Source organism: Myotis brandtii, unplaced genomic scaffold, assembly GCF_000412655.1.
Source record: "Myotis brandtii unplaced genomic scaffold, ASM41265v1 scaffold440, whole genome shotgun sequence".
In the NCBI taxonomy this organism is placed as follows: Eukaryota; Metazoa; Chordata; class Mammalia; order Chiroptera; family Vespertilionidae; genus Myotis; species Myotis brandtii.
In genome coordinates, this window is record NW_005366834.1 from 3284895 (window position 1) to 3295158 (window position 10264).

Genomic DNA, 10264 nt, shown 5'->3' on the forward strand with positions numbered 1-10264 from the left:
AAGAATTATGTTCCTGCCCTAACTGGTTTGGCTCAGTGGATAGAGCGTTGGCCTGCGGACTGAAGGGTCCCAGGTTCGATTCCAGTCAAGGGCATGTACCTTGGTTGCAGGCACAGCCCCAGTGGGGGGTGTGCAGGAAGCAGCTGATCGATGTTTCTCTCTCATCAATTTTTCTGACTTTCTATCTCTCTCCCTTCCTCTCTGTATTAAATCAATAAAATATATTTTTAAAAAGAATTATGTTCCTGAGCAGAGGCTAGGAAACTCACCATCTGGAACCCTAACTGTATATAGTGGCATGTGAGCAAGTTGAAGGGCATGGGTAGGTTCAGAGAGTCTCATGAAGGCAAAATTAGTAAGTTAAGAGATAGGTTCTTTCAGTGCAAAAGGAAAGATTGGAAACACACAGAATAGAAGAAACTGATGACACGGAATTTGAGATAAACAGAATGTCAATACCAATTCATTAGTTTATGAAATAATAAAAGGAACCTACTATGTGTTGAAGACAATGCCTTAATAAGACAAAGTTGCTGCCTCCATGAAGTTTATCTTCTTGAGGGGAAGCTAGGCTGCATGAAGTTACACACAAATGAAATATACAATATAAGATAGAGATACATTATTTAAAAATATGTTATTAAAAATAAGAGTATGGAAAATGAGAGTGGAATTGGACAGGATGATAGATTATACATAAGATAGATGTTCATGAAATGCTCTAAGCAGAGGTGACCCCGCTTAGACCCTGGACCAAAGATCTGAAGGATACAGAGGAAGAGGTGCAGTGACCTGGGAACACAGGGTGAGGCCATGGAGAGTCACAGGCAAGGCTTGCTAGAGAAGACAGAGCAAGGGGAAAAGTGAAGGAATGAATTCAAAAAAGAAATCACATCACATGTTCTTCCTAAGGCCTTCAAAGGGCTTTATATTGGTTTTATTCTAAGTGTAATGCATTGTCATTGCATTGTATAAGCATAAATACATGTGTGTGCCCAAACACCCAGAAAACTTAGCTATGACCATCTCCATGGGGATAGATTAGAAATGGTTTGAATTTTCCTATCCTGAAAAATTATAAAATGTTTCTATTCGGTAACATATCAGTAAACCTTCATATTCAATGCATTTCAGTTTGTAAAATGACAAAAAATATGGATCATAGTAAAGAGACAGTTTTAAATATTGCTTAAATTCCAATATAGTCTATTATAAAATAAACACATAGAAAATATCCTCAAAATATTTTTAAAATGAAAGCCCTTCAATTAAACTTAACCCACAATATTTGTTCTAATTATAATAGCCCATACAGAAAGAGACAACCATCATGATCATCATAATAATTTAAGGAAATTTTTTATTAAATAAAACAAAACAAAAAAGCAGAAGAGAGCTCTCTGGTTGAGCCAGAACCAGTGAGAAGGCTAGTGCAGGAAACTGTCTATTACCTAAGGTTAGAATAGGAATCAATATTACAAAAAAGGACTTTAGGAGAAAAAATGAGAAGGCTTTACAATGTAGTTGATCTTTGTAATTAACATTTCTGTTTTATTGATATAATTTTCTCTTCCAGGAAACTTAATTCCTACCTACACGGTGTTCTATGACATTAAGTAGAAAGGATGAATTAAGAAACTTTGTGACCTTTGTCCTTGACTTTGCCTTCCCTCTGTGAAGGATATATGGGGATGGGGGAGGGATAGTCAGTCTGCAAGCTTCTTTGTGCTTCTAAGAAGGTAACCAGAGGACAGAGGAAAGGTAGAGCTTATCAGGCTTTATCAAATATTATTCCACAAGAAGATCCCAGTAAAAATGCCCTCTGCACTTCACAGAGAGCCAGCGCTGCTCAGAACCATTCCCTGTGACAGACACTTGGCTGGGGAGCTAGTGTCTTCTTAAGGGCAACTCTATTTCAGTGGCTTAGGGGGGCAGTAGTGTGCCTCAAAGCATGTATTGATCCTCCACAGTCCAGCACAGCAAGTTCATGCTGTGGATTTCAGGGAGATGACACATAATCCCCAGATTCAGGGAGCTTATCTAACACTTTGTTCATCAAAGAGCTTAGGGAATAAACATGAACATTTGAAGAAAAAAAAATAGCACGATATATCGCATACATAGCGCAAGATACTTAGTCCAGTCAGATAAAATCATAGCCTTTTACCACTAAAAGGGCCATGAATGATTGACCCTGAAATGTTAAGTTTTAGAAAGTCCATTTGAGTTACTACACACCAGTCAGAAATTATTCTGGTTGTTACTTCCTGACTGTTTTCTTTCTCCTTTACACACTTATTGTACCTTATGTAGATCTCAGCAGTTCGCTTGTGAATGCTCCACAACTTTAATTTAATGCAATTAATTTATTTAATCAGGGGAAATCTCCTTGGAAAATGAATTTATGACGTTCACATTTTACCTTGAAACACCCAGGAATCCTGGCCCAGGAGGTCTTTGAGACCTGGACACTGGATTTAAAACAAACAAACAAACAAAAAAAACAACAACTAGAAATAAAATATAAAGCCACACCCACATGTCCCTAGGTGTATAAATGCACTAACTAGTAAAAGGAGGATGTTGCAAAAATTATTTAAATAAATTTCTGAAGACAACTCTATGTTTTGTGTTAGAAGACTAATAAAAGAGCTTTCCATGGCTCCTATAGGAATATCTAGCTCTAATTTTCACCAGTACTGCAAATTTAAAGAACTTCTTACATCAGCACAATAAGGCATTTCATGAATCTTGGAGCGGGACATTTTGCATTGACGCAAAGTGAACATTACCATTTTATGTTCTTGTTTTAATTACTCTTTTTAAAAATACAAAGCATTTCAGTCTTCAAAACTGTGTGGAATCACTCGAGGGTGACGTAAAATAGATTGATGCCTGCTCGCAGTCCTGGGATGTCAAACAGGTGCTTCACCTGCTGTGTCTTTTGAGAGATGAATGAGGAGGACATGCAGGTCTGTTTCTGGATTTGTCTAACGGTCTGTCGATTAGAGCAGCCAATAAAATGTAGGACTCTTTTTTTTAATTCTTTTAAAAAAAATATTATAATAAGTATTACAAAGGGTATTACGTATGTGTGTAGGACTCTTTCTTAATCTAGCTTTATTCTTCAGAATAAGTGAGGTAACAAATTTATTTGGAATCAGAAATCGAGGAAGGAAATTCTGAGTTTTAGCCCTCACACATCAATTGATTAAAAAAAGATGTATATCTTATTCTACATATCAATATTTAAAAGGAATTGATGTTAACTTGAGACTTCTACAAATCCAATATAACAAGCCTTGCTTTTGACACCATTTTAAAATGAGTTGAGAGAGGATTTGAAAACCTTGTTACCCTGTAAAAAATAATTTAATCCTCAGGGAAAGGAATTAGAGGAAAAAGGATCCCTGCATGCAAAATTACATCCCACCACATTCTTTTGTGCAAGAAATAAAATGTGTGAGGTTTTCTCGTTGTATTTAAATAATGAGGAGAGACAGTACCTTTCATTTAATGGCTTAATAGTGGTATATGTCTGACAAATAAATTTTCAAGGCATAAAAACATTGTTCCACTAGGTTTTCTAGTATTACATGTTAAAGAAAAAAGGCCCTTTATCTCAGCATATATGCAAGTACCTATCAGCAATTTGATTTTGTTTTGTTCTGTAAGTTAGAATTGAAGGGCTTGATAGGATAATATGTGACATTTCCTTGCAATAGTGCCTCTGAGAGATGTCATATTTAAGTTATTAGAGCCTCGGGTGTTTATTATTATTTACTCTATGTTAGTGTGCTTTTAACATTGAATCTTCCCCTTTAATTATTTAAAAATATTTCTCTTAAGAGCTTTTATATAACTTTCTGTTGCCTACATCACTTAGGAATTATTGAATTTGGGTGCAGACATATTTACTATTTAACACATAAAATAAAATGTCATGTCAGAGTGGAGGGGACTTTTCTTAAAGGTATATGAAGCAACTCTAGCCAAAGTCTAAGGATGAGGAAGTTTCAAGTGGGGACAGAGTTAGTATCTCTTTCGATCTTCACGCTTACTCTACATACTTACTATCCCCAAATGCTCACATCTGTATTTTAAAGAATCATATAACTCTTGCATGCAACTGGACATGCAATTGACAACTTAGGTCTCAAATAAATTCAATAAGTTCTTAATGAAATGCATAAAGGAAGATTAAAGTGAAAAGCATTTTTATTGTATGCCTTTAATCTTATGCTGACTCTAACAATAAAATCTCATTATTATAGGTTTTTAGCTTTCTGAAGTTCTAAAAGGATTTAAAAATTATCAAATTTATTAGGGTAACATTGTTTAATAAAATTATGTAGGTTTTAAGTGTATAATTCTATGATACATCATCTGTTTATTGAGTCATGTGATCACCACCCACTTCAAGTCTCCTTCCATCACCACTGATCCCCTCTTTACCCTCTTCTATGTCCCCCACTTCCATTTTACATATAAAAGGATATATATTGGGTTTAAAGAGCCATTAGAATCTAAAGTACAATTTATTTTTTCCAATGCCTTAGTAATAAGTTAAGCCTTCTACATTATACTTCCACATCTATACTAATAAAAGGGTAATATGCTAATTAAACTGGACATCTTCCGGACAAAGCCACGGTGGCAGGGGCTGAGGCAGAGGCAGTTAGGGGTGATCAGGCCGGCAGGCAGAGGCGGGTAGGGGTGATCAGGCAGGCAGGCAGGCAGGCAGGCTAGCAGTTAGGAGCCAGCAGTCCCGGATTGTGAGAGGGATGTCCCCTGAGGGGTCCTGGATTGGAGAGGGAGCAGGCTGGGCTGAGGGACTCTCCCATGCATGAATTTCATGCACTAGGCCTCTAGTTTACATATAATATTATATAGAAATAAAGTGTGTTGAAAAATGGTGTATGTTGCAAACACTGACAGAGGTAAGCAGTGATAGTTTACCTGGGTTTAGGAATGGGGAATTATTGTACATGTAAGTTTAACACAGATATACAGTGGGACTAATGAAGGCAAGAATAAGTTCATATATGACATAGGACATGAGTGTCAAGAAATGTGCTTAACAACATGTAAAGTTGACATTAAAATATTTATTTTTCATTATTACAGCATGTTATTATAAATATCAGAATTTGTATTTTAAAAATACACTAGGTCATAGTTGCCTTAGAGGATGTGGCAAAAGTAGGGTTACAGTTGTTCATATGAAATTTGATGCAATAGTTAATAAATAAATAATAATACTATAATAAACTTTGTTTAAAGACTGTTGAGGGATTGAGCTCGCAACACGGGCATGTGCCCTGACTTGCATTGAACCGTGACCTCCTGGTTCGATGATCAACCACTGAGCCAGGCTGGCGGGGCACTTCTGTGTTTTTGTACTCATAACTGTAAACCTACTTTTGTCCTACCCTGTATTCTGGATACTTCCATTTATGTGAAATCCCCACCAGGCTAAAAAGTAGGCTAAAAAATTTCTTCCATATCCCTGAGGTTAAAAAAAAAAGATTATGGATTGATTATCTTTTTAGAACACTCTAACTTTAATCAGAATTAGTTTGCTTAAGTTATATAATTTTAATTATCTTAAATTAAATTAAAATAAATTACAATTATATATTAGATTAAAATATTCGCCATTGAGCTGATGGAGGGGAAATTTGATATTTGAGTAATAAGGATTGTGCCTAGGTAAAAACAAGTTTTCCTGGCTGAGTAGTATTTGTCTAAGATACCTATAACTTCTATGCAATTTACACATTCTATTTGAATGTTGACTGTCTCCAAATATGGCAGCTTTTACTGAAGGTACATTGAACCTAAAAAAAGTTATAAAAATATTGACAAATTCCATTGTTCAAATTCTTTTTCAACCAAAACTGCCTATGAATTAAAAATAAGTTCTTGTCAATTTGGGGTTTTCTTTATTTTAAAATGCAAAAAAAAAAATGATTTGATATTTGACAAACAGAAGAAAGATAGTGCTATCATTTTTGGTATTACTTGACCCAGCAGAATATCAAGTATCCTTCCCTTCTGTGTACCTGGTAGAAGATGATTAGTTATGCACAAACAGCATTCTGCTCTAGGAAGCATGCAATTCACTTTGCTGTTCAAGATCAAAGAAAACAATTGTCTGACTCTTAAAATCCACAATGTTATATAAGGTGTAGAAAACAACAGTTTATTAAAGACTCTACTGTAAAATAGGCACCTTTGGAAGAAAGGTAAACCAACATTTAATTTTTTGTTGTTGTTTTTTGTTAATCCTCACAATGATATTTTTCCATTAATATTTAAGGAGAGTCGAAGAGAGAGGGAAAGACTGAGAGAAATATCAATGTAAGAGAAACGTATCGATTGGTTGCCTCCTGCACACCCCGGCCTGGGAGGAGCCCTTGACTGGAATCAAACACAGGACCCTTTGGGCCACAGGCTGACCCTCTATCCACTGAGCCAAAAAACTTGATTTTGCAATGCATCACATTCTTAAGAATGATTTTTGGAGGAATTGATTTTTATATTTTTATGTGCCTCTAAGATAATTTTACATTTGCAATATTATTTTTACTGTTCTGTTTTTTTTTGTTTGTTTTAACTTTTTAAATCATATGGTGAGAGGGGAGAAAAATGTTTCAATTATGTGTATATAAATAAAGAAAACTGAGGTAATTTTAAAGGCAACTTCATCAGTTTAAAGATACTTTCATCCACATGAATTATTACAAAAAGTACAGCTTTTCACTGGGGGTTAGCTGGAGAATAACTAGTAACTCTGTGAGTACTAGATAGCACTTCTAAGGCCAGCTTTCTGAGTTAAATCTCAAAGGATCTACATATTTATTGCAAGATAAAGGACTTAAGGTTTTGGAAAACAAACAAATATTATTTGGGGCTTCAGCGAACTTTTTGGATTCCATTATATATGATGCAATGTATAGTATAAAAATATAAAAGCTCCTTTGATTCATAGCCTAGAGATGCTACAAAAATTAAGGTCAATAATTCTTGACTGGAAACACCATTGCCAAAAGTTATAATGAGATGCCAGGAGCAAAAGCTAGCCCGCCTTGTCTTCAAATGTTTCCTTTGTGATTACACCCACAGCTGTCTTAACCTTCACACTGTTAAAATTTGCAGACTTACTGGGAGGAAAACATGGAAAATTATCCATGCTGAATATTACAAACAATTAAAAACAGATAACAATGCCAAATGCCTCTCCTTTATGAGTGTTTGGTTGGCCCTTATTTTATTTTTTTGGAATAAAAATAAAAGGATTCATAGCACTATTCCAAAATGGTTTACATAATTTGAATTAAAATGCACATAAGTTTGCGTTTTTATGATATATGTTCATGAACTACAATACACCAAAATTAAGGATTTTTATTCCACCATTGTTTTGTCTTTTGCTGTTTGATTTCCATTCTATTGGGAGTTATATACCTCCTAGCCAATCGTTCCTACGACCTTTAAGTTGTTTTATGGGATAAAGTTACTTATCTGTCAGTTTCACTACCAGGGCAAGAAGAGTAACCTATTTATTTTTATTTGAACAACAAATCTATAGCTAGTTTCCCAGTACTCAGGACTTTAGGAGTTTAGAGGGTGTAAAGGGAGGTGGTGAGGAGCCTAGGGAGAGAAGGGCACTGGGAAAGGCAGCCACTGAAACATCCATTGTTCTACTCTGGTGCTGGAAGAGGACATTTTTGTTATTCCACATATAAGCGAGACCATATAGTACAGGATTTGTCTTCCTGTGTCTATGAGACTTTGCAGAAGGCTTTCTGCTTTGCAGAAACTTCCTCTACTTTAAACCTTTGCATTTCTTGGCCGCTGCTAATCATGCCATCTCCTCTATGAGCTTTTTGAAATCTCTGCCTCTGATGGCTCTTCCTTATTTTTCACATGATTATGGTTTTTTATCAGTGTTTTTCCTTTATTGTAATTGTAGTAAGCCTTAGGCTTGAAGGGAAGCAAGTTCAGTCTAGCAGTGTAAACTTGAGGCGCCGTTGCCTTTTTAAAGACATAAATAACTTAGACAAAAATATTGACTTTCCGAACTGAATAATAAAGAGTTACACAGTTAAAAGTTACTATCAATTCTATCTTTCCTACGAAAAGATTGAGAACAATTACTTAATTCAAGCCAATCAACTAATCTTTATAATGTGAGCTTCTAATTTGATATTTTATTGACTTGGGGTAATTTTGAAAAACGATTAAGATTTCTCCTCCTCATTGATTGTGCCCTTAACTCTGGGTGTTAAAATTAGGCCCAAAGCAAATAAGAGATATGCAAATCTTGACTTGAGCTTTCTATAAGTTTAAGAAAACATTGATTGCCCCACTGAAATTGATTTTTATATATTATCTTCATGTTCCTGTTTCTTTTCCCTTATTCATTGTACTACACCCTCTTTCTGTTAGTTTATATGATTATTTTGAATGCCTATTTTATTTGACAGAAAAGCTGAAAATGCCTTTTTTAGGTTTGGCCATCTGTAAAAGTTACAGTCATTGTTCAATTTTTCATTCAGGCAAACCTCCTAGGTATCCCATCATGGACTATAAGAGCAGAGTAGGAAGTACTCTGACCACTATTCTGACCTATTTTTAAAATGAAATTGTTAGATTTTTATATATCTCTCTATTTAAAAAAAATGTTCGTACAACGAAAAATGTGCTTTTAAATCATTAATCTCTCTTTTTAAACTCGGTCCTTTTAGGATATGTGAAAATATGTGTGTTTTAAATGTTCATCACGTGCATACATGTTACATGACAGTATATTGTCAAAGAAAAATGCACCAGATATGTTAAATAGGCAAGAAGATTTTTATTCAAGATAATTGAAATAGGGTAGAGAGATTAAACTCAACTCCCCTGAAACAAAAGGTGGGAGAATTTTTAAACACTGGGGTGAGCGATTGGAAGAGTCCTAGACTTTATTCAAGATCATTGCAATAGGGTAGAGAGATTAAACAAAAGGTGGGAGAACTTTTAAACACTGGGGTGAGCGATTGGAAGAGTCCTAGAGATATTGGGGGAGGTTGGTCAATGTGATTGGCTGTGTTACCTAGTTGAACCTTATTAAATTTAGGCTCCTGTCCCCCCAGAGAGACTGGGTCATAGGGGCTCTGTTTTTTATTGTCTCTTTAAAGAGGATGATTCCTGGGTCTTTGGGAAATGCATTCTTATTTTATAACACTGGCAAGAGGCTGGGAGAAGATGTACATCTCAAAGAAGAATTTACAATTGCAAAATTTCCAAAAGGGAAGTCAAGGGCCTGTAGTCAGAAAGAAACTGTCTAAAATTTAGGCAAGCTGAGGGAAATGTTAAGGCTGTATATCAATATTCTCTCATAAAAACTTTGATCTGAAACCAACTATCGTATATACAATAAGTAATTATTTATGCAACCAAAAGTGATATAAAAACCACCATATATGAATTTGTTCATTACTTAAATTTAAAAACAACCAGGGGCAGGATAATATCATACTGGATTTCTCCATACCTGTTTTCTCAATGATAAGTATGCTGGACTGAAGGATTTCTAGATATATACGCTGGATATTGAGGGAACCCATAGATTGTTTATGAGAAAATATGTTTTTGTTCTCTGTGTCACTACATTTCTCACTTTTCTGTGGAGATTGAGTATCTATTCATTAGGTTGTATTTATCCATTCATTTCCCATCAAAAGTGAATATCACAATAATTATTTAATAAATATTTTGCAAATTCCACTCCACCAGTATTTGGAATTAACTTTGTTTTATTTTATTTTTATTTTAAATAACACACATTTCCTGCATTTCTAGACATCAGCAATTTTACAAGTCCCTTTCCAGTGACCATCCCAAAGAATTGCTTTGAAGAGATGCTAATTTGCTTGCTATGCCTTCTGACTTCATCAAAGTAAACTTTGAGTGATGACCTGGCCAATTTGATCTATTGCCTCTCTCATTGTGTCTAGTTTTATACCACATGTTAAAATTTAACTTTTAGCCCTGCTGGTGTGGCTCAGTGGTTGAGTGTCAACCTGTGAACCTTGAAAAACTAAAATATTTTTCCTAGTAGATAATAAGATATGAACTCCTAGTACAATTTTTCTTTTTGTTGTTGTTGTTGTTGTTGTTTATATTTTACTAGAGGCCCGGTGCACAAAATTCATGCTCCCAGTTGAAGGCTTGATCCCCAGTAGGGAGCATGCAGAAGGTACCCAATCAATGA

General features: G+C 35.1%; 1 pseudogene; it reads right to left on the reverse strand.

Moving 5' to 3' along the window:
• Positions 1-9617, reverse strand: part of LOC102262196 — a 20810-nt pseudogene extending 11193 nt beyond the window's left edge.
• Between the last annotated feature and the right edge of the window lie 647 nt (positions 9618-10264).